A 23,639-nucleotide genomic window follows, 5' to 3' on the forward strand; every position below is an offset into this window, starting at 1 on the left:
ATTGCTGGGAGAAATATCAATAACCTCAGATATGCAGATGACACCACCCTTATGGCAGAAAGTGAAGAAAAACTAAAGAGCCTCTTGATGAAAGTGAAATAGGAGAGTGAAAAAGTTGGCCTAAAGCTCAACGTTCAGAAAACAAAGATCATGGCATCTGGTCCCAACACTTCATGGGAAATAGATGGCAAAACAGTGGAAACAGTTGCAGATTTTAATTTTTTGTGCTCCAAAATCACTGCAGATGGTGAATGCAGTCATGAAATTAAAAGACACTTACTCCTTGTAAGGAAAATTATGACCAACCTAGATAGCATATTAAAAAGCAGAGACATTCCTTTACCAACACAGGTCCATCTATTCAGGACTATGGTTTTTTCCAGTAGTCATGTATGGATGTGAGAGTTGGACTATAAAGAAAGCTGAGCACCGAAGAATTGATGCTTTTGAACTGTGGTGTTGGAGCAGATTCTTGAGAGTCCCTTGGACTGCAAGGAGATCCAACCAGTCCGTCCTCAAGGAGATCAGTCCTGGGTGTTCATTGGAAGGACTGATGTTGAAGTTGAAGCTCCAATACTTTGGCCATCTGATGCAAAGAGCCGACTCATGTGAAAAGGCCCTGATGCTGGGGAAGATGAAGGCAGGAGGATAATGGGATGACAGAGGATGATATGGTTGGATGGTATCACTGACTCAGTGGACAATGAGTCTGGGTAAACTCCAGGAGTTGGTGATGGACAGGGAGGCCTGGTGTTCTGCAATCCATGGGGTTGCATAGAGTTGGACACAACTGAGCGACTGAACTACGTATCTTCAAATTTAAAAAATGGTTGAGTGAGAGGTTGTTTACTGTAATTAAATATAGTGAATTTACTCTCATTCAGACCTTTATTTACACTTAACAGTCCAAATATTGTTATATCTGTATAGGAAGTTTGCCAAGTCATCTAGTTCTAAATCAAAGTTCATTAACCTTAAGGCTAAGAAAGTTACATAAATCTTGACAGTTAACAGTAATTAACAGGCAACTGCTAGGTTCTAGGCCTAGTTACTTCTTTTAAAAATGTTTTCAGTATTCTCTGCACATCTGACAAGAGTAATCAAATATGGATATAAAACTGAACAGTTTGTTAAACTCTTTACTAAATGTAAAAATTGTGAAGTGCTCTTGAGTGAGGTTAGTCCCACTGGAATCTTATAGGGGTTTACATGGCATATAAACAAATTCTTTAGTATATAAACACAATTTTCTAATGTTTTAATGTTTCTAATGTTTCTAATGTTCAAAGTCTAACAGTGTCATAGCTTCTTTCATCATTTCCGTTGATTCTTGCTCAAATTATCCCATATCTTTTTTTGCTTTCTTATCACTCTAGTCTATTCATACCTGAATGGACTTGAATGGTTTTACTGTATTTTTTTAGTTTCTGCTTGTTTGAGAAATTCTTAGTTTTTCTTCTTCTATTTCTTCTTCTCTATTCTAAATAATTATCTTGATGGATATAGATTCCTAGGTTGCAGGTTTTTCCCTTTCAGGACATTGAGCATATCATTCCCTTCTGGCCTGCAAATTTTCTGCAGAAAAATCAGCTAATGTCCCTATAGCAGTTCACTTATAACTGACTCTTCTCTTTTTGCCTTTAGAATCATCTTGCTATCTTTAAGTTCTGCCATTTTAATTATAAGATGTAGTGATGTGTTTGGGTTCATCTTATTTGGGATCCTCTGTGCTTCCTATACCTGGATATGTTTCTTTCTTTAGGTTTGAGAAATTTTCAGCCATAATTTCTTCAAATACCTTTTTGATTCCCTTTCCTCTTTCTTCCCCTTCTGAAATCCCTATTATTTACAGGTTGGCAAGCTCCATAGCTTCATAGTGTCATAGCAACCATCAGTGCTGGTCTCTCTCTACCCTGTTTGTCAGCAAGCCAGCACCCGTGCACTTGTCTCAAGCAAAGTTCAGGCCACTCCAGCTCCCTGTCTGTCCAGGGACCTTCCAGGCAGTGAAAGGGGTTCCCAGAATGAAGGAACCTTTTCTCTTTCAAAGCTCCCTCCCAGGGGAGCAGGTCCATCCTGATTTTTTTTCTTTTCATTCTACCTGGTTACATTGGGGATCTTCCTTGAAGCTTTTTGTTGTACCAGCTTTTATCTGGTACTTTGTGATAATTGTTAATGCAGATTTATTTTTGATGTGTTTGTGGTGGGGGATGGGGGAGGTGAGATACACAATCATTCTACTCTGAAATCTTAATCTTTGCCCCCTTCAGTCATAGCTTCCTGATATCTTCAATTCTTCCCTGAATCCAATCTTACTTCTTTGAACACAAATAATATATTTAGATATGCAACAAAGAGAGAGACAGACAGCCAGACAGACAGGCAAACCAATATACATACGTTAGATTTCAGAGAGTTATAGATCCAAAAATGTCTAAAGGAATTAAATTTCAGAGGGAAAATTATTCATAGGAGCATTGGCACAGGATAGCGTCTATGTCAGGCAGAGGGATTCTGCTGCAGTAAGAAGCTAGTAGTGCCTTTAAGAACGACACATGCTGGTGTGATAGACTGTAATCTGTATGAGTCCCAAATACAGAGGTAATTCTTCCATTCCTCTACCAATTCTGTTCCATGGGACTTCTGTGGAGACTGCAACAGAACAAGAGGCTGGTGGCTACACTTAATAGCAGAGAGTCTCACGATGCTTAGACCCCAAAATCCTTTTTAGAGGGAAACTTCTGTAACACACACAGAATAGATCTGATTCTCAAGATATTTGAAACTACATGTGAATTCTAATTACCCCAAACTACAACCCATTCCTGACTCAGGTGGACTCCTTAAAAAACAAAGGGCATGCCTTTTTTGGGAGAAAGCAATACTTAACCCAATCTCTAGAGTACTTTCAAGCACAGTGTCAAGGATATAATAAGAAAAAATGGTGCGTGGTGCAAAGAATCAGAAAAATATGAACCATGGACTTCCCTGGTGGTATGGATAGAATCTGCTTGTGAATGCAGGGGACATGGGTTCAGTCTCTGATCTGGGAAGACCCCGCATCCTGCAGAGCAACTGTCCATGTGCCACAACTACTGAAGTTTGTATGCTCTAGAGCTTATGCTCCACAACAAGAGAAGCCACAGCTGTAAGTCCATGCACTGCAATTAAAAGTAGTCCCACTTGCTGCAAGTAGAGAAAGCCCATATACAGCATTGAAGATCCAGCACAACCAAACAAATAAATAAATACAAATACAAAAAAAAAAGAAAACACAAGTGTTTATATAAAATAAGAAAAATATGAACCATAAATTTAGAGAAAAAAATTTAAATATGCTAAAGAAATGAATGAAAGAGTAGAATTTCAACAAATAAGTGGAATCCCTAAAACATCTCTCAAAGCAGAGCCTACTTTTCATAAATGGGGTTTAAAAAAAAAAAACAGAAGAGGTCAAAGCTTGGTTTCAAACTATATACTCTCTGCTCACTCTAAGACTTGACAACATCAGGAAACAATCCTTAAGAAAGGATGCTAGCTAGATTGGTCATGATGAAGCTTGCCTCTAGTGACACTGAGAAATATCAATAACATCAGATATACAGATGACACAACCCTTATGGCAGAAAGCCAAGACAAACTAAAGAGGCTCTTGATGAAGGTGAAAGAGGAGAGTGAAAAAGCTGCCTTAAAACACAACATTCAAAAAACCAAGATCATGGCATCTGGACCCATCACTTCATGGCAAATAGATGGGGGGAACAATGGAAACAGTGAAAGACTTTATTTTCTTGGGCTCCAAAATCACTGTAGACAGTGACTGCAGCCATGAAATTAAAAGACTCTTGATCCTTGGAAAAATAGCTATGACAAACCTAGACACTGTATTAAAAAACAGAGACATCACTTTGCCAACACAGCTCCATATAGTCAAAGCTATAGTTTTTCAAGTTGTCATGTGTGGATGTGAGAGTTGGACCATAAAAAAAGTTGAGTGCTAAAGAATTGATGCTTTTGAACTGTGGTATTGGAAACCAAAACAAAATAAGACTTTAAAATAAAGAATATTATAAGAGACAAAGAAGGACACTATATAATGATCAAGGGATAAATCCAAGAAGAAGACATAACAATTGTAAATATTTATGCACCCAACATAGGAGCACATTAATACATAAGGCAAACAGTAACAGGCATAAGAGGGGGAATCAACAGAAATGCAATAATCATAGGGGACTTTAACACCCCATTTACACCAATGGACAGATCATCAAAATAGACAATCAATAAGAAAACACAAACCTTAAATGAAACATTAGACCAAATGGACCTAATAGATATCTTCCGGACTTTCCATACAAATGAAGTAGAATATATTTTCTTCTCAAGTGCACATGTAACATTCTCCAGGATACACCACATCTTGGGCCACAAATCAAGCCTCAGTAAACTAAAAAACTGAAATCATATCAAGTATCTTCTCTGACCAGAACACTATGAGACTAGATATCAATTACAGGGGAAAAAACTGTAACAAACAAAAACTCACGGAGATTAAACACTACATTACTAAATAAGGAAGAGGTTACTGAATAAATAAGAAGGGAAATCAAAAGATTCCTAGAAACAAATGACAACAAAAACATGGTGACCCAAAACCTATGGGATTCAGCCAAAGCGTTTCTAAGAAGGAAGTTTATAGCAATACAATCCTACCTCAACAAACAAGAAAAGCATCAAATAGACAGCTGAACTCTACATCTAAAGCAGCTGAGAAAAGAACAACAACAACAAAAAAAAACCAAAGTCAGCAGAAGGAAATAAATCATAAAGATCAGAGCAGAAATAAGTGAAAAAGAAATGAAGGAAACAATAGCAAAGATTAATATAACTAAAAAATGGTTCTTTGAGAAGATAAACAAAATTGACAAACCATTAGCCAGCCTCAACAAGAAAAAAGGGAGAAAAATCAAATCAACAAAATTAGAAATGAAAAAAGTAGAGGTTACAATAGACAACACAGAAATACAAAGGATCATAAAATAATACTATGAGCAACTATATGCTAATACAATGGACAACATAGAGGAAATGGACAGATTCTTAGAAAACTTCAACCTCACAAGATTGAACCAAAAAGAAACAGAAATTATGAACAAGTCAATTATAAACACAGAAATCGAAACTGTGATCAAAAATCTCCCCAAAAACAAAAGCCCAGGGCCAGACGGGGAATTCTATCAAACATTTAGGGAAGAGCTAATGCCTATTTATCTGAAACTCTTCCAAAAATTGCAGAGGATGGAACACTTCCAAACTCATTCAACCGGGCCACAATCACCCTGATACCAAAACCAGGCAAAGACAGCACACAAAAAATAAAATCACAGGCCAATATCACTGATGAACATCGATGCAAAAATCCTTAACAAAATTCTAGCAAATAGAATTCAACAACACATTAAAAAATGCATACACTGTTGATCAAGTTGGGTTTATTCCAGAGATGCAAGGATTCTTCAATATACACAAATCAATCAATGTGATACACCATATTAACAAACTGAAAGATGAAAACTATATGATCATCTCAATAGATGAAGAAAAAGCCTTTGATCAAATTCAACACCCATTTATGATACAAATTCTTCCAAAAATGGACATAGAAGGAACCTACTTCAACATAGTAACGGCAATATATAATAAGCCCACAGCAAACTTTATTCTCAATGGTGAAAAACTGAAAACAATCCCTCTAAGATCAGGAACAAGACAAGGGTGTCCACTCTCACCACTATTATTCAGCATAGTTTTGGAAGTCCTAGCTATGGCAATTAGAGAAGAAAAAGAAATAAAAGGAACTCTGATGGAAAGAAGAAGTAAAACTCTATTTGCAGATGATGTACTATACACAGAAAACCCAAAAGAATTATCAGAAAATCACTAGACCTGATCAGTGAATTTAGCAAATTCTCAGGACAAGGTTAATACACAGAAGTCACTTGCATTCCTCTATATTAACAATGAAAAATCAGATAGAAAAATTAAGGAATCAATCCCATTCAGAATTGCAACAACAACAACAACAAAATCTAGGAATAAACCTACCTAAGGAGACAAAAGACCTGTATACATAACATTATAAGACACTGATGAAAGGCATCAGACTTTTGGAGGGCAAAAAACAAATCTTCTGTGCACCAGGAACCAGGAGAAAGGAACAGTGTCCCCACAAGAGACTGAGCCAGACTTGCCTGTGAGTGTCCAGGAGTCTCCAGCAGAGGCGTGGGTTGACAGTGGCCTGCTGAGGGGTCAGGGGAACTGAATACAACAGTGCATGCACAAGTCCTTTTAAAGGAGGTCACCATTATCATCATTACCCCTACAGTAGTTTGGCTTCAGGTCAAACAAAAAGGAGGTAAACACAGCCCTTCTCATCAACAGAAAAATTGGATTAAGGACTTATTAATCATGGCCCCATTCATCAGAATAAGATTCAGTTTCCCTCACAGTAAGTCTTTTTCATCAGGAAGCTTCCATAAGTGTCTTATCCTTATCCATCAGAGGGTATTCAGAACGAAAACCACAATCACAGAAAAGTAACCAAACTGATCACATGGACCACAGTCTTCTCTAACTCAAAGAAACTATGAGCCATGCCATGTAAGGCCACCCAAGACAGACAGGTCATAGTGGAGAGTTCTGACAAATGTGGTTCCCTGGAGAAGAGAATGGAAACCATTTCAGTATTCTTGCCTTGAAAACCCCATTAACAGTATGAAAAGGCAAAGAGATATGACACTGAGGGATGACCTCCCCAGGTTGGTAGATGCCTAATATGCTACTGGAGAAGAGTGGAGAAATACCTCCAGAAAGAATGAAGAGACAGAGCCAAAGTGGAAACAACTCCCAGTTGTAGATCTGACAGTAGGTGGGAGCAATCTAATGCTGTAAAAAACTATATTGCATCAGTTCAGTTCAGTTCAGTCGCTCAGTCGCGTCCGACTCTTTGTAACCCCATGAATTGCAGCACGCCAGGCCGCCCTGTCCATCACCAACTCCCAGAGTTCACTCAGACTCATGTCCATCGAGTCAGTGATGCCATCCAGCCATCTCATCCTCTGTCGTCCCCTTCTCCTCCTGCCCCCAATCCCTCCCAGCATCAGAGTCTTTTCCAATGAGTCAACTCTGCTCATGAGGTGGCCAAAGTACTGGAGTTTCAGCTTTAGCATCATTCCTTCCAAAGAAATTCCAGGGCTGATCTCCTTTAGGACTAGGAACCTGGAAAGTTAGGTCCATGAATCAAGGTAAATTGGAAGTGGTCAAAAAGGAGATGGCAAGAGTGAATATTGGCATTTTAGGAATCAGTGAACTAAAATGGACTGGAATGGGTGAAATTAATTCAGATGACCATTGTATCTACTACTGTGGTAAGAATCCCTTACAAGAAAAGGAGTAGCCCCAATAATCAATAAAAGAGTGTGAAATGCAGTACTTGGGAGCAATCCCCAAAATGAAAGAAGGATTTTGTTCATTTCCAAGGCAAACCATTCAATATCACAGCAATCCAAGTCTATGCCCCAACCATTAATGCTGAAGAAGCTAAAGTTGAACAGTTCTATGATGACCTACAGGATCTTCCATAATGATCACCAGAAAAAGACGTCTGTTTCATTAAAGGGGACTGGAATGCAAAAATAGGAAGGCAAGAGATACCTGGAGTAACAGGCAAGTTTGGCCTTGGAGTACAAAATGAAGCAGGGCAAAGGCTAACAGAGTTTCACCAAGAGAACACACTGGTCATAGCAAACACCCTCTTCCAACAACACAAGAAATGACTACACATGGACATTACCAGATGGTCAATACCAAAATCAGATTGACTATATTCTTTGCAGTCGAAGATGGTAAAGCTCTATACAGTCAGCAACAACAAGACTGGGAGCTGACTATGGCTCAGATCATGAATTCCTTATTGCAAAATTCAGACTTAAATTGAAGAAAGTAGGGAAAACCACTAGACCATTCAGGTATGACCTATATCAAATCCCTTATGATTATACAGTGGAAGACATATAGATGACTAAAAAATGAAAAGATGCTCAACATCATTCATTATTAGAGAAATGCAGATCAAAACTACAATGAGATACCACCTCACCAGTCAGAATGACCATCATCAAAAAGTCTGCAAACAATAAATGCTGGAGAGGGTGCAGAGAAAAGGGAAACCTCTTGCATTTCTGGTGGGAATGTAAATTGATACAGACACCATGGAAGACAGTATGGAGATTTCTTTAAAAACTAGGGGTAAAACTACTATGTGAAGTTGCTCAGTCATGTCCGACTCTTTGTGACCCCGTGGACTATAGCCCACCAGGCTCCTCTGTCCATGGGGTTGTCCAAGCAAGAATACTGGAGTGGGTTGCCATTTCCTTCTCCAGGGGATCTTCCCGACCCAGGAATCGAACCCAGGTCTCCCGCATTGCAGACAGATGCTTTAACCTCTGAGCCATCAGGGAAGCCCCAAAACTACTATATGACCCACCAATCCCACTACTAGTCATATACCCTGAGGAAGCCATAACTGAAAAAGACACATGTACATCAGTCTTCACTGCAGCACTATTTACAATAGCTAGAACATGGAAGCAACCCAGATGTCCATCGACAGATGAATTAATAAAGAATCTGTGGTACATGTATACAATGGAGTATTACTCAGCCATAAAAAAGGAATGCATTTGAGTTAGTTCTAATAAGGTAGATAAACCTAGAGCCTGTTATACAGAGTGAAGTAACCCAGAAAGAGAAATATAAATTGTATACTAACACGTACATATGGAATCTAGAAAGATGGTACTAATGAATTTATTTGCAAGGCAGCAATGGAAAAACAGACATAGAGAACAGACTTATGGACACAGGGGGAGGGGAAAAGGGAGAGGGTGAGATGTATGGAAAGAGTAACATGGAAACTTACAATACCATATGTAAAACAGATAGCCATGGGCTTTTGCTGTATGACTCAGGGAACTCAAACAGGGGCTCTGTAACAATCTCAAAGGGAGGAACGCAGAGGGAGATGGGAGGGAGTTTCGGGAGGGAGGGGACATGGATGCACCTATGGCTGATTCTTGTTGATGTGACAGAAAACAACAAAATTACGTAAAGTAATTATCCTTCAATTAAAAATAAATAAATAATTTTTTTAAATGTTCCAAACAAGATAGATAAAATGAAGTATACTCCAAATTACGTCACAGTGAAAGGGCATAATATTAAATAGAGACAAAAAACAGAATTCTTCCTAAAATAACAATTAGACTAACTAGTAACTTCTTAACCACAAAAACGGGAGGCAGATGATAGTTAAATTTTTCATTATGCTAAGATAAAATAATTATCAAACTAGAATACTATACACAGGGGAAATAGTTTTAGGAATGAAAAAGAAGTAAAGATATTTCAGGAAAACAAAAACTGAGAAAAAAATGATACAGGATATACTGAAGAGTAAGGAAAGTGGCCCTAGATAGAAGATCTGAGAAATAAAAAGGAATTAAGAACAAAGTCAGCCAAAATACAAGTAAATACAAACAAAGATTACTTACACAACAAAAATTAACTCTTATTTAGACATGCAAGGACTTCCCTGGTGGTGGTTCACTGGTTAAGAATCTGCATGCCAATGCAGGGGAGGTGGATTCAATCCCTGAACCAAAGGTTCCACATGCCACGGGCAACTAAGCCCTGTGTACAACAACTACTGAACCCATACACCCTAGAACCTCTGCTCTGCAACGATAGAGTCCACCACAATGAACACCACAGTAAACAAACAGAAATAGAGCATATAACTTTCAAACTATTGGAAGAGAATAAATGGCAAGAGAACCGCCTGATGGTCATGAGCCCAGTCTGTTAGCTTAGCAAGTTAAAGCCAACCACAAGAAAAACTGTTTCTGCAGATTTTCTTTGTATACAGAACAATTAGTAGCACACAGAGAATATTTTGTTTTATGGTTAGAGACTATGGACCTAAAACTCAGATAAAATATCTGTTTAGCATGTGTATTACTAGAGTTGATATCAGAAAATAATGTGTTACTTCCAGCATGAATGTACAAGTAATATTTTAAAACCTACTCAAATTGTATGACTTCGAAACAGGGAGTTCTCTTCATAGACCAAGATCCACACTTGAGTTCTTAGCTTTATTGTATGGAATCGACCTGTGGCACTATTTATTATTATAATAAATGGGCACCCCATTTATTAGCCTATATAACAATGCTTTCTATTTGAATAGAATTTTGTATACACACACAGTACTCACATTTGCATTCAATTTCCATGAAACATCTTAGAGGTAGATCTAAATTTATGTTATAAATGAGGAACTAAAGGCTTATACAAATTGACATAGTGTGTAGAAAGTAAATTAGTAGCATATATAAACCTCAAACACTGGTCTCCCAGGTGCCTATTTGTTGTTGTTGTTCAGCAGCCAAGTCATGTCAGACTCTGCGACCTCAAGGACTGTAGCTTGCCAGGCTTCCCTTTCCTTCACTGTCTCCTGGAGTTTGTTCAAACTCATGTCCATTGAGTCAATGATGCCATCCAACCATCTCATCCTCTGTCGCCCCCTTCTCCTCCTGCCCTCAGTCTTTCCCAGCACCAGGGTCTTTTCCAATGAGTTGGCTCTTTGCATCAGGTGGCCAAAGTATTGAAGCTTCAGTTTCTGCATCAGTCCATCCAATGCATAGTCAGGATTGATTTCTTTAGGATTGACTGGTTTGATCTCCTTGCAGTCTAAAGGACTCTCAAGAGTCTTCTCCAGCACCACAGTTCAAAAGCATCAATTCTTTAGCAGTCAGCCTTCTTTATGACCCAATTCTCACATCCTACATGACTACTGGAAAAACTACAGCTTTCACTATATGGACCTTTGTCAGCAAAGTAATGCCTCTTCTTTTTAATAGCCGTCTAGCTTTGTCATAGCTTTTCTTCCAAGGAGGAAGTGAAGTGAAGTGAAGTCGCTCAGTCGTGTCCAACTCTTTGCGACCCCATGCGACTGTAGCCTACCAGGCTTCTCCTTCCATGGGATTCTCCAGGCAAGAATACTGGAGTAGGTTACCATTTCCTTCTCCAGGGGATCTTCCCAACCCAGGGATCGAACCCCAGTCTCCCACATTGGAGGCAGACGCTTTAACCTCTGAGCCACCAAGGAAGCCCAGGGATGCTTCCAAGGAGGAAGCATCTTTTAATTTCATTTCTGCAGTCACCATTCACAGTGATTTCAGAGCCCAAGAAAATAAAATCTGCCACTATTTCCACTTTTTCCCCATCTATTTGCCACAAAGTGATGGGACCGAATGCCATGATCTTTGTTTTTTTATTTTTTTTTGATCTTTGTTTTTTTAATGCTGAATTTTAAGCCAGGTTTTTCACTCTCTTTTACCCTCATCAAGAGGCTCTTTAGTTCCTCTTCATTTTCTGCCATTAGAGTGGTATCATCTCCGCATCTGAGGTTGTTGATATTTCTTATGGAAATCTTGATTCCAGCTTGTGATGCATCCAGCCTGGCATTTCTCATGATGCACTCTGCATAGAAGTTAAATAAGAAGGGTGACAATATACAGCCTTGACGTACTCTTTTCTCAATTTTGAACTAGTCTGTTGTTCATGTCGGTTCTAACTGTTGCTTCTTGACCTGCATACATTACAGATTTCTCAGGAGACAAGTAAGCTGGTCTGGTATTCCCATCTCTTTAACAATACCCATCATTGGGTATGCTAAAGCCTTTGACTGGATCACAACAACAATCCAGTCAAAGGCTTTAGCGTACCCAATGATGTAGAAGTAAATGTTTTTCTGGAATTCCTTTGCTTTCTCTATGATCCAGTGGGTGTTGGCTATTTGATCTCTGGTTTCTCTGCCTTTTATAAACCCAGGTTATATCTCTGGAAGTTTTTGGTTCACATTCTGCTGAAGCCTAGCTTGAAGGATTTTAACCATTACCTTGCTAGTATGTGAAATGAGTGCAATTGTCTGGTAGTTCGAACATTCTTTGGTGTTGCCCTTCTTTGGGATTAGAATGAAAACTAACCTTTTCCAGCCCTGTGGCCACTGCTGAGTTTTCCAAATTTGCTGACATATTGAGTGAAGCACTTTAACAGCATCATCTTTTAGGATTTGAAAAGGCTCAGCTGGAATTCCATCACCTCCACTAGCTTTGTTCATAGTAATGCTTCCTAAGGCCCACTTGACATCAAACTCCAGGATGTCTAGTAACCAGGATGGTGAGTAACTGTACCATCATGGATAAACCAGTCATTAAGATCTTTTTTGTATAGTTCTTCTGCATATTTTGCCACCTCTTAATCTCTTCTGCCTCTGTTAGGTCCTTGCCATTCCTGTCCTTTTTGTTGCCCATCTTTGCATGAAATGTTCCCTTGGTATCTCTAATTTTCTTGAGCAGATCTCTAGTCTTTCCCATTCTGTTTTTTTCCCTCTATTTCTTTGCATTGTTCACATTGCAATATGAAATAAGTAGGCCTTTTTATTTCTCCTTGCTATTTTCTAGAACTCTATATTCAGTTGGGTAATCTCAAAAATGACAGAATGGTCTCAGTTCATTTCCAAGGCAAACCATTCAACACCACAGTAATCGAAGTCTATGCCCAAACCACTATGCCAAAGAACCTTGCAGGTCTATAAAGAACTACAAGACCTCCTAGAACTAACACCAAAACAAGATGTCCTCTTCACCACAGGGGATTGGAATGCAAAAGTAGGAAGTCAAGAGATACCTGGAATAACAGATAAGTTTGGCCTTGGAGTACAAAATGAAGCTGGGCAAAGTTTTGCCCAGAGTTTTGCCAAGAGAATACACTGGTCATAGCAAATACCCTTGATGCCTATAGAATACTTTAAAAATATTTCCAAGTGCCACTTTACTAAATTTCTTTCTCCAAAAAAAGTTTAATCATAATGTATTACAAAATATTTAATTTTCAAAATGATTTTTTTGCTATAAATTGTCTTCTCAACCCATTATGCCAATATTTTAGTGTATATGTCTATGTGTTTATGTATATATGTATCAAACTACTTAAATGAGTTAATTTCAAGGAAGTAGAAAATATTGATTACTGATAGACAACTATGATTAGGTGATCTAATACTGTATCCCTTTCTTGGTTCTCCTCTTTGTTCAAATTTTTTAAACTATTCTTCACATGTTATCCATAAGTTTAACAAATATAACATCAATAAAAAAATCTTTCTTGGTTGTTAAGGCAAGAATGGCTAAAATGTAAGCCAATTATGTCTTCTTAGAAACATTTTACTGTTTATTAATAGGGCTTCTTGAGTACTTTAATGAAAAGATACTATTAAAAGCACATATTTATTAGTTGCATTTAAATTTTATGCAATACTGATTTTACTGAAATTTTATAAATAAGTGTTTTCAAACATGCACTGATTTAGAAAATATCACAAATCAAGTAAATTGATAGTCTTATCATCACTGTGTATATCTTATATTTTGAATGGATCTTTTACATTTGCATGATCTTTTAATATCATGCTCTGATGACTTGGAAAATACTGATGCAGTGAGTTAGGCAAATCTTATAAATGTTCACACATTTCGTTATATAATATCAAAAACTCACATCAATTAATACCACCCACTACCAACATTATGAGAAAAGTCTTTAAGCTATTTGCAATAACAGATATAAGTTTTCCAAATTCTAATTTTTAAAAGCTCAAATTTTATCATTGTCAACAGATATTGTTGGTTGTATTCTTCTGCATGACATTTTGAGAAAGTATTTGCCAAATATCTGTGTCTGTATAACCACAGTTTGTCAAGTAAGAAGTGGTGTTTTGTTTATGAAAACCTTGCACATTTTGTCCAAGTAGTTTTCCTAGAGTAAAATCACCATACTTTGCCATGCAGCAGAAGTGCTATATCATCACAAAGAATATTAAAAAGTGTGTTCAAGGTTAGGAATTTAATATAACTAACTTTTACTGCTTCATCAATTCCACTCTTAAGTGAAAGAGGCATTATTTTATACTGCAAGTATTCAGCAGTGAATAATTCAATGATTATAAGTACAGTTTTGTGTCTCTACTTATATTTCTGCTAAGCTCCCAGCAGTTTTATCCTCTACATCCTTTGCATTATCAAGTGTTAACAAGTTTATAAAATACAAATACTATAACTTCTTAGTATCATCATCAAAATAGTTTTGACCTTTTAGATCCTTTGAAAGGGTCTTGGAGACCTTCAGGGGTCTGCAAACCACACTTGAAGACTATGGGCTTAGATCAACCTGGATTCACCCCTGAGTTTGAGATAGGTGTGACCTTTATTCCAGTCACGTGAAAATTGAAAACATCTGAACAAAACTGAAATTCTGTTAACTATGACATCTAAGAATGGTTGGACTGTAGCATAACTGGGTGTGTGAGGTTGTGATGGTTCATAAATCTCTGAACCAGTGTACTGTACCCACAGGTGATGAAAGGTTGTTGCTGAACCACGAAAAGACAGGATTCTTGGCCTCCAGAGGAGAAGAATTCAATACCGGGCCAGAGACGAGACTTGATCACTCAGAGCTTTTGTGTAATAAAGTTTTATTAAAGTATAAAGGAGATCAAGAAAGCTTCTAACATAGGCATCAGAAGGGGGCAGAAAGAGTACCCCCCTGCTAGTCTTCAGCTGGGTGTTATATAGTCACTAGTCACTAGCAGTCTGTTCAGAGAAGGCAATGGCACCCAACTCCAGTTCTCTTGCCTGGAAAATCCCATGGACTGAGGAGCCTGGTGGGCTGCAGTCCATGGGGTCGCTAAGAGTTGGACACAACTGAGCAACTTCACTTTCACTTTTCACTTTCATGCATCGGAGAAGGAAATGGCAACCCACTCCATGTTCTTGCCTGGAGAATCCCAGGGACGGGGGAGCCTAGTGGGCTGCCATCTATGGGGTCGCACAGAGTCGGACACGACTGAAGTGACTTAGCAGTAGCAGCAGTCTGTTAATGAAAGAAAGGAATGTCTTAAAACTCAGAATGGCACCAGGCCCCTCATCCATAAGATGTATTTTGGGATAATCTTGGCACCAGATGAGTCATCCTGGGCCACAAAATGATTGACTTGAATCTTGTAGAAAGGCAGATGACCATACACATAATTTCGTTTACATAGATTAGGGGAACAATGTCTGAGTATAACATAATGGTTTGTCAATTAGGTTCTGAGCCATTACAGTCTGGGGTAAATGCATAGTATATTAACGTAGCTTAAGACAAATATTTCCATAAGAATGCATTGGTTAACTCAAGGTTTGACAATAGTTAGCTTCAGGTGGAACCAGGTGTCATTATGGCAACACAGTATTTTAAGAGAAACCTCCTTTTAAATTTGTATCAGTTCAGTTCAGTCGCTCAGTCATGTCTGACTGTTTACAACACCATGAATCACAGCATGCCAGGCCTTCCTGTCCATCACCAACTCCGGGAGTTCACCCAAACTCATGTGCATCGAGTCGGTGATGCATCCGGCCATCTCATTCTCTGTTGTCTCCTTCTCCTCCTGCCCAATCCCTCACAGCATCAGGGTCTTTTCCAATGAGTCAACTCTTCGCATGAGGTGGCCTAAGTATTGGAATTTCAGCCTCAGCATCACTCCTTCCAATGAACACCCAGGACTGGTCTCCGTTAGGATGGACTGGTTGAATCTCCTTGCAGTCCAAGGGACTCTCAAGAGTCTTCTCCAACACCACAGTTCAAAACCATCAATTCTTTGGCTCTCAGCTTTCTTCACAGTCCAACTCTCATATGCACACATGACTACTGGAAAAACCATAAACTTGACTAGACGGACCTTTGTTGGCAAGGTAATATCTCTGCTTTTTAATATGCTATCTAGGTTGGTCATAACGTTCCTTCCAAGGAGTAAGCGTCTTTTAATTTCATGGCTGCAGTCACCATCTGCAGTGATTTTGGAGCCTAAAAAAATTAAGTCTGACACTGTTTCCACTGTTTCCCCATCTATTTCCCATGAAGTCATGGGACCAGATGCCATGATCTTCATTTTCTGAATGTTGAGCTTTAAGCCAACTTTTTCACTCTCCTCTTTCACTTTCATCAAGAGGCTTTTTAGTTCCTCTTCACTTTCTGCCATAACGGTGGTGTCATCTACATATCTGAGGTTATTGATATTTCTCCCAGCAATCTTGATTCCAGCTTGTGCTTCCTCCAGCCCAGCATTTCTCATAATGTACTCTGCAGAGAAGTTAAATAAGCAGGGTGACAATATACAGCCTTGACGTCCTCCTTTTCCTATTTGGAACCAGTCTGTTGTTCCATGTCCAGTTCTAACTGTTGCTTCCTGACCTGCATACAGATTTCTCAAGAGGCAGGTCAGGCAGTCTGGTATTCCCATCTCTTTCAAAATTTTCCACAGTTTATTGCGATCCACATAGTCAAAGGCTTTGGCATAGTCAATATAGCAGAAATAGACGTTTTTCTGTAAATTTGTATAGAGAAGCGAAAAAAAATATCACTAGTTTGTTTCCTCTTGCTGCTTAAGAGAGATAAAAAATGTCTGACACTTGCAGCCTATTTCCTCCATTTGGAGACCCCTGGCCTTTCTGCCTGTTACCCTCTCCGTGAACTCTGTTAACATTTCCTTCTTTGTATCTCACATTACAAAGAATAGCATTTGCTTTTAACTCATTTTATGTAACTCTTTGAAAGGTAATATATAAAAAAAAATAATTTGCTATTTTGCAACACTTCTGTGAGGCATCCAGAAAAATATCTTTCAGGAGAAGAGACAATAGGAAAAGAATAAAGAAGTAAATTTTAATAAAGATCATTAAAAGAAACTTTATTAAAGATTAAGTTTTTGGAATTTGATGACAATATGATTTTTTTCACCTCTTTTAACCATTACAATTTCAACTTAAGAATTGTTTATCGGAAAGGTTTTCTGTCCTCAAAATAATTTTTAAAAATGAATAATTAAATTCTGAAAGACTTGTACTTAACCTGAAGTATTTATGACAAAACAACCTTTTGAAAATTCCATTATTCAATCTAAACTTCAAAGAAGATAAAAATTCTATTTATTTATAATGACTGATCATAACAATCCACATTCACTTGGATCTTGTACTATCAAGTACTAGTCTGTAATATAAACAAAAAGAAACTGCTTTCAATCTAATTTTCTAGGCGATACTCTCTGATTCATCTTTTTGAAAAGTAGTATATCTTACATACACTTTAAAAACATACATTCTGAAACTGGATACATGCCTGTTCAGTCACTCAAGTCATATCCAGCTCTTTGCAAACCCAACTGTAGCCCACCAGGCTCCTCCATCCATAGGATTTTCCTGGGAAGAATACTGAAGTGGGTTGTCATTTCCTCCTCCAGAGAATCTTACCAACCTAGGGATCGAACCTGTGTCTCTTGCACCTCCTGCACTGGCAGGCAGATTCTTTACCACTGATCCACTTGCGAATTCCATAACTGGATGACCTGAGTTCAGATCCCAAATCTGCAAGTTCTTTAAAGGCAAAGCCTATGTTTTACTCATTTCTGTACTCTTAAAGAGTAAAACACTGAGCAGCCATTATGGAAAACAGGATGGACATTCATCAAAAATTAAAAAAACAGAACTACCACATGATCAAGCAATTCCACTCCTGGATGTTTATCCAAAGAAAAGAAAAACATGAAATAGAAAAGATACATGTACCCCTATATTCACCCCTATGTTCAGCATTATTTACAATAGCCAAGATATGGAAGCAACCTAAGTGCCCATTAATAAATGAACGGATAAGGAAGATGTGGTATAAATATGTAATGGACTATTACTCAGTCATAAAAGAGAATGAAATCGTGCCATTTGTGACAACATGGATAGACCTAGAGGGTATTATGCTAAGTGAAGTAAGTTCGAGAAAGACAAATGCTGTGTGGTTTCATTTACATATGAAATAGAAACAATACAGCAAACTAGTGAATATAACAGAAAAGAAACAGATTCACAGATACAGAGAACCAATCATTACCAGCGGGAACAGGGAAGAAGGGTCAGACAAGATAGGGTACGCGATTAAGAGACTATTGGGGAAATCATTACAGGCTTCAAAGGCAAAAATAGGCCTTTGGCTGAACAGAGATCCTGAAAGGAGTTACATATTAAGCTGCTAACCAGCAGAAATTGTGAAAGTAGGTCTTGGGAACCAACAGATAAGAAAAGCAGTAAGTCACGGAGCTTCTTCAGCCTTGGGAATATGGCCAGTTTCCAGGAATGAGTGAACATGCTGAGACTTTCAACTAAAGATAACAGCCAAAGTTGCATATTTATACTTAAGCTGATGATTATCACTTGGAGATAAAATATGTCAATATTTAGAAGATTTATGTAACTCAGTGCTAATGCTCCAGGTAATGGAAAAATCACTTTTTACTACAAGCTTAATATTCAGTTGCTTCTGGATGAATGTTGTTCAATGAATTGTATATTTGGTATAGTCATTCTCATCAGAGGAGTTTCAGGTTCCCCTATAGGCATCTGGTCCCATCACTTCATGGGCAATAGATGGGGAAACAGTGGAAACAGTGTCAGACTTTATTTTTCTGGGCTCCAAAATCACTGCAGATGGTGACTGCAGCCATGAAGTTAAAAGATGCTTACTCCTTGGAAGGAAAGTTATGACCAATTTAGATAGCATATTCAAAGGCAGAGACATTACTTTGCCAACAAAGGTCTGTCTAGTCAAGGCTATGGTTTTTCCTATGGTCATGTATGGATGTGAGAGTTGGACTGTGAAGAAGGCTGAGCACTGAAAAATTGATGCTTTTGAACTGCGGTGTTGGAGAAGACTCTTGAGAGTCCCTTGGACTGCAAGGAGATCCAACCACTCCATTCTGAAGATCAGCCCTGGGATTTCTTTGGAAGGAATGATGCTAAAGCTGAAACTCCAGTACTTTGGCCACCTCATGCGAAGAGTTGACTCACTGGAAAAGACTCTGATGCTGGGAGGGATTGGGGGCAGGAGGAGAAGGGGACAACAGAGGATGAGATGGCTGGATGGCATCACTGACTCGATGGACATGAGTCTGAGTGAATTCCGGGAGTTGGTGATGGAGGGAGGCCTGGCGTGCTGCGATTCATGGGGTCGCAAAGAGTCGGACTCGACTGAGCGACTGATCTGATCTGATCTGAAAATCACTGCAGATGGTGATTGCAGCCATGAAATTAAAAGACGCTTACTCCTTGGAAGGAAAGTTATGACCAACCTAGATAGCATAGTCAAAAGCAGAGACATTACTTTGCCAACAAAGGTCCATCTAGTCAAGGCTATGGTTTTTCCATTGGTCATGTATGGATGTAAGAGTTGGACTGTGAAGAAGGCTGAGCACTGAAGAATTGATGCTTTTGAAATGTGGGGTTGGAGAAGACTCTTGAGAGTCCCTTGGACTGCAGGGAGATCCAACCAGTCTATCCTAAAGGAGACCAGTCCTGGGTGTTCATTGGAAAGACTGATGCTGAGGCTGAAATTCCAATACTGCAGCCACTTCATGTGAAGAGTTGACTCATTGGAAAAGACCCTGATGCTGGGAGGGATTGGGGGCAGGAGGAGAAGGGAACAACAGAGGATGAGATGGCTGGATGGCATCACCGACCCGATGCACATGAGTTTGGGTGAACTCCGGGAATTGGTGATGGACAGGGAGGCCTGGCATGCTGCGATTTATGAGGTTGCAAAGAGTTGGACACAACTGAGGGACTCAACTGAACTGATGGGTCTGTTACTCAACATGTTGAGGACAGTATTCAAGTTAGTTTTCTAGTTTTTATAAGAGCCCTCATCAAGTTTAAGTAATTGCTATTTGAGCCACTCCTGAGGCCACAGGACTTGATTTGTACTCTATAAGTGAACAAAGACTTACAAAAAGAATAGTTTGTGCTATATCAACTGGTATTGGCATAAAGATACCTCCTGAACACTTTGGACTAATTAAAGAATGATCTAGTCTAGCCTTTAAAGGTATTTGTGTTTAAGGGGGATAAGTGACCCTGATTATCAGGGAGATATTAAAATAATTTTACAGCATGAAAGTAATGATTTGTTCATTAATAAACATGGTAGAGTCAATTTTTATTCTCCCCTACTATATTGAAAATTAAAAAAAAAAAAGGAGAACCTCTCACTTTGTTAACTGTTCAAGGAGGTGGAGGAGTTGGATCCACAAATGAATGTACCTCAATTTTAGCTACAGTCTGGGTGAAGTAACCTAACGGTCCTCCCATACCTGCTGGTATAACAGGGGAAGGATAGCACCATGTAAAAATGATCCCTGGACAAGAATGATGTAAATATATTCCATTAAATCATTGTTATTCTTGTGAATAGATTGTTTTTGAAAGTCTAACTATAATGTGGATCACAAACCAAGCCTCAACCCCAGTATCTATGCTATGATCAAAGGGACACAAAAATGGAAACTTTAGATGGAAAAATTCAACTTGTTATATTAAGATAACTTCACCTGCTCTGCAAATGAAGACTGTCCTGCTCTACCTGACTTTTTTGTACAAAACCTGTTTGGTCAGGGGTGGACACTAATAACCTGTGGGCTCAAGCTTCTGTATGTTCTACGACTTCTTCTTCTCTTACAATTTTATTGAGCCCTCAAGGCTCTGAACTGAGAACTTCCAGATATACAGTCAGTTCAGTTCAGTCACTCAGTCGTGTCCAACTCTTTGCAATCCCATGGACTGCAGCACTCCAGGCCTCCCTGTCCATCACCAACTCCAGGAATTTACTCAAACTCATGTCCATTGAGTCAATGATGCCATCCAACCATCTCGTCCTCTGTCGTCACCTTCTCCTCCCGCCTTCAGTCTTTCCCAGCATCAGGGTCTTTTCCAGTGAGTCAGTTCTTCACATCAGGTGGCCAAAATATTGGAGCTTTGTGGATTTAGAAAAGGCCAAACTGCCAACCAATTGCCAAATTGCCAATTTAGAGACCAAATTGTCAATAGCCGTTGGGTCAGAGAAAGCAAGGGAATTCCAGAAAAACATCTACTTCTGCTTCATTGACTATGCTTAATGACTCTGTGAATTACAACAAACTGTGGAAATTCTTAAAGAGACGGGAATACCAGACCAACTTACCTGCCTCCTGAGAAACCTGTATGTAGGTCAAGAATCAACAGTTAGAACTGGACATGTAACAAAGGACTGGTTCAAAAGTGGGAAAGGAGTTCGTCAAAGCTTTCTGTTATCAACCTGCTTATTTAATTTATATACAGAGTTCATCATGTGAAATGCCAGGCTGGATGAAGCACAGGCTGGAATAAAAATTTGGGGGAGAAATATCAACAACCTCAGATATGCAGATGATACCATCCTAATGGAAGAAAATGAAGAGGAACTAAAGAGCCTCTTGATAAAGGTGAAATAGGAGAATTAAAAAGCTCACCTAAAACTCAATATTCAAAAAACTAAGATCATGGCATCCAGTCCCATAACTTCATGGGAAATAGATGGGGAAAAAGTGAAAACAGTGGCATATTTTATTTTCTTGGGCTCCAAAATCATTGTGGACAATATCAGAAGCCATGAAATTAAAAGATGCTTTCCACTTGGAAGGAAAGCTATGACAAACCTGTGTGTGTGTTAACTCGCTTCAGTTGTGTCTGATTCTGCGACCATATGGACTGTAGCCCACCAGGCTCCTCTGTCCATGGGATTCTCCAGGCAACAATACCGGAGTGGGTTGCCATGCTCTCCTCCAGTGAATCTTCCCAATAAAGTACTATAAATTCCTGTAAAAATACTACTATTCTACATCTATACAATGGAAATATCACACAAAAGGTACCTTTAACACAAGGTTTCTTGTTAATACGGTTTAATAACTCACAGAGTAATGGAAGAGGCACCTTGATGGATCTTGTTATTGTCTTAGATTCTCATCTGATGTTTTATTTCATACATTTGTTAAGATTTTTCAATCATGTACCCAGGTAGGCCATCATTACCAGAAATTAATACTACATTTAAATATAACCTTTCCTATTCAATCTAAATGCAAATAAAATGAGCATGGTATGATATTCTATTAGGGACTAGTGGCACTGTGACAGGCTTAGTGAATTCTATGAATGTAGAGACTTTAGCATCTAGATTATAACACACTGATAAAGGTATAGCCCAAGCTTTAACTATTAATGCTAAATGGATACCTACTACTTTCAAACCATATTAGCTCAGTTAAGATTATGATAAAAGTTTCTTACTATTGTTCAATGCTTCATTAATAGATTAGATCAAACTGTACATATAATTTAAAAGTTTAAATGGACTATGTGTTCTAATCAAACACTGTATTACCTTGTTCAAAAGGACAAAGCCCAAGAAATACTAATGTCTACCAAAGTATATGCTTAGAGAAAAATATTTAAAGAATGAATAACTAAAGATCATTATATATTAATCATTATATATTAATAAAGGAAAAGCTGGACGTGAGAAAGCTTGGTGCAAGGGGACTATATTGCATTATAATGTACCATTGCCTTTGGAAAAGAATTTTGGTTACCCCATTTCACAGAAAACTGTTTGGATTTCAATAACCACACCCACTGATTAACGGACTGTGGGAGAGCTGCCAAGGGACTACTCTGTGGCCAGACTTCTTGTATCTGGGAATCCTGCTTATTAGAAAACTTGATCAAATGGACTATTTTTCCTCAATCTTATAAAATACTTCTTGAAGTCACTTTCCAATTTATTTGTGTTATAATCAATGATTTAAACACAACCTCTAATTATCGGCTAGAAGTTCCATTTTCAGGATGTTTAGCACATATAGATCATTTATATAAGAAAGGAACCACATACTATTGCTCTCCTGTAAAAGAACAATTGTTGCAGACTCAAATGTTAATTCCTACTTTACCTGTCCCCGATATTAGTTTACCATTAGAACTCCTACATAAAATCCTAGAAGAAGCAAAAGAATTACAGATTTATAAAAAGAATTTATAAATAAGCATCACTCTACTTTATTAGAACATTTTATTGTTACTATTACTGCAGCTAACAAATTAATGGATGTAGGTATTAATGTCCAAAAGCATACTTCTCATTCTCGGTGGGACATTTTCTTTTCTCAGTCTCCCACTGAGCCATATTGTTTTCTGCATTGTTTAACTCACTGTTGATGATCTTGATTGTATTGTTCTTATTAACCATATGGAAATGTTATCTATCTTAATGCATTACGAAAACTGCTAGAGAGACCTTTCCTTATTCTTCTGCTCTTCAGTCTAAACAATGCTGAGGCTGAATGTTGGGGAAAGTAATAGAAGTAGTCTTGTTCAGACTTCAGAGGAAATGATAGGCCTTGACTGAACAGAGACCTCGAAAGGAGTTACACAACAAGCTGCTAATCAGCAGAAATGGTGAAAGTAGTTTTGGGGAACTAACAAATAAGGAAGGGAATAAGTCACAAGGAATGGAATGAGTTACGAAGTTTCCTGAGCCTTGAGAATCTGGCCAGCTCCCAGGGATCAGTGAACATT

General features: G+C 38.4%; 1 long non-coding RNA gene across 1 annotated transcript in view; it reads right to left on the reverse strand.

Moving 5' to 3' along the window:
- Nucleotides 1-23,639, reverse strand: part of LOC147375717 (uncharacterized) — a 284,991-nt gene that overhangs the window by 129,729 nt on the left and 131,623 nt on the right. The window lies entirely within an intron of this gene.

Source organism: Bos grunniens, chromosome 3 (genome assembly GCF_055505025.1).
Source record: "Bos grunniens cultivar Pamir isolate PY7600 chromosome 3, Bosgru_T2T1.0, whole genome shotgun sequence".
Lineage (NCBI taxonomy): Eukaryota > Metazoa > Chordata > Mammalia > Artiodactyla > Bovidae > Bos > Bos grunniens.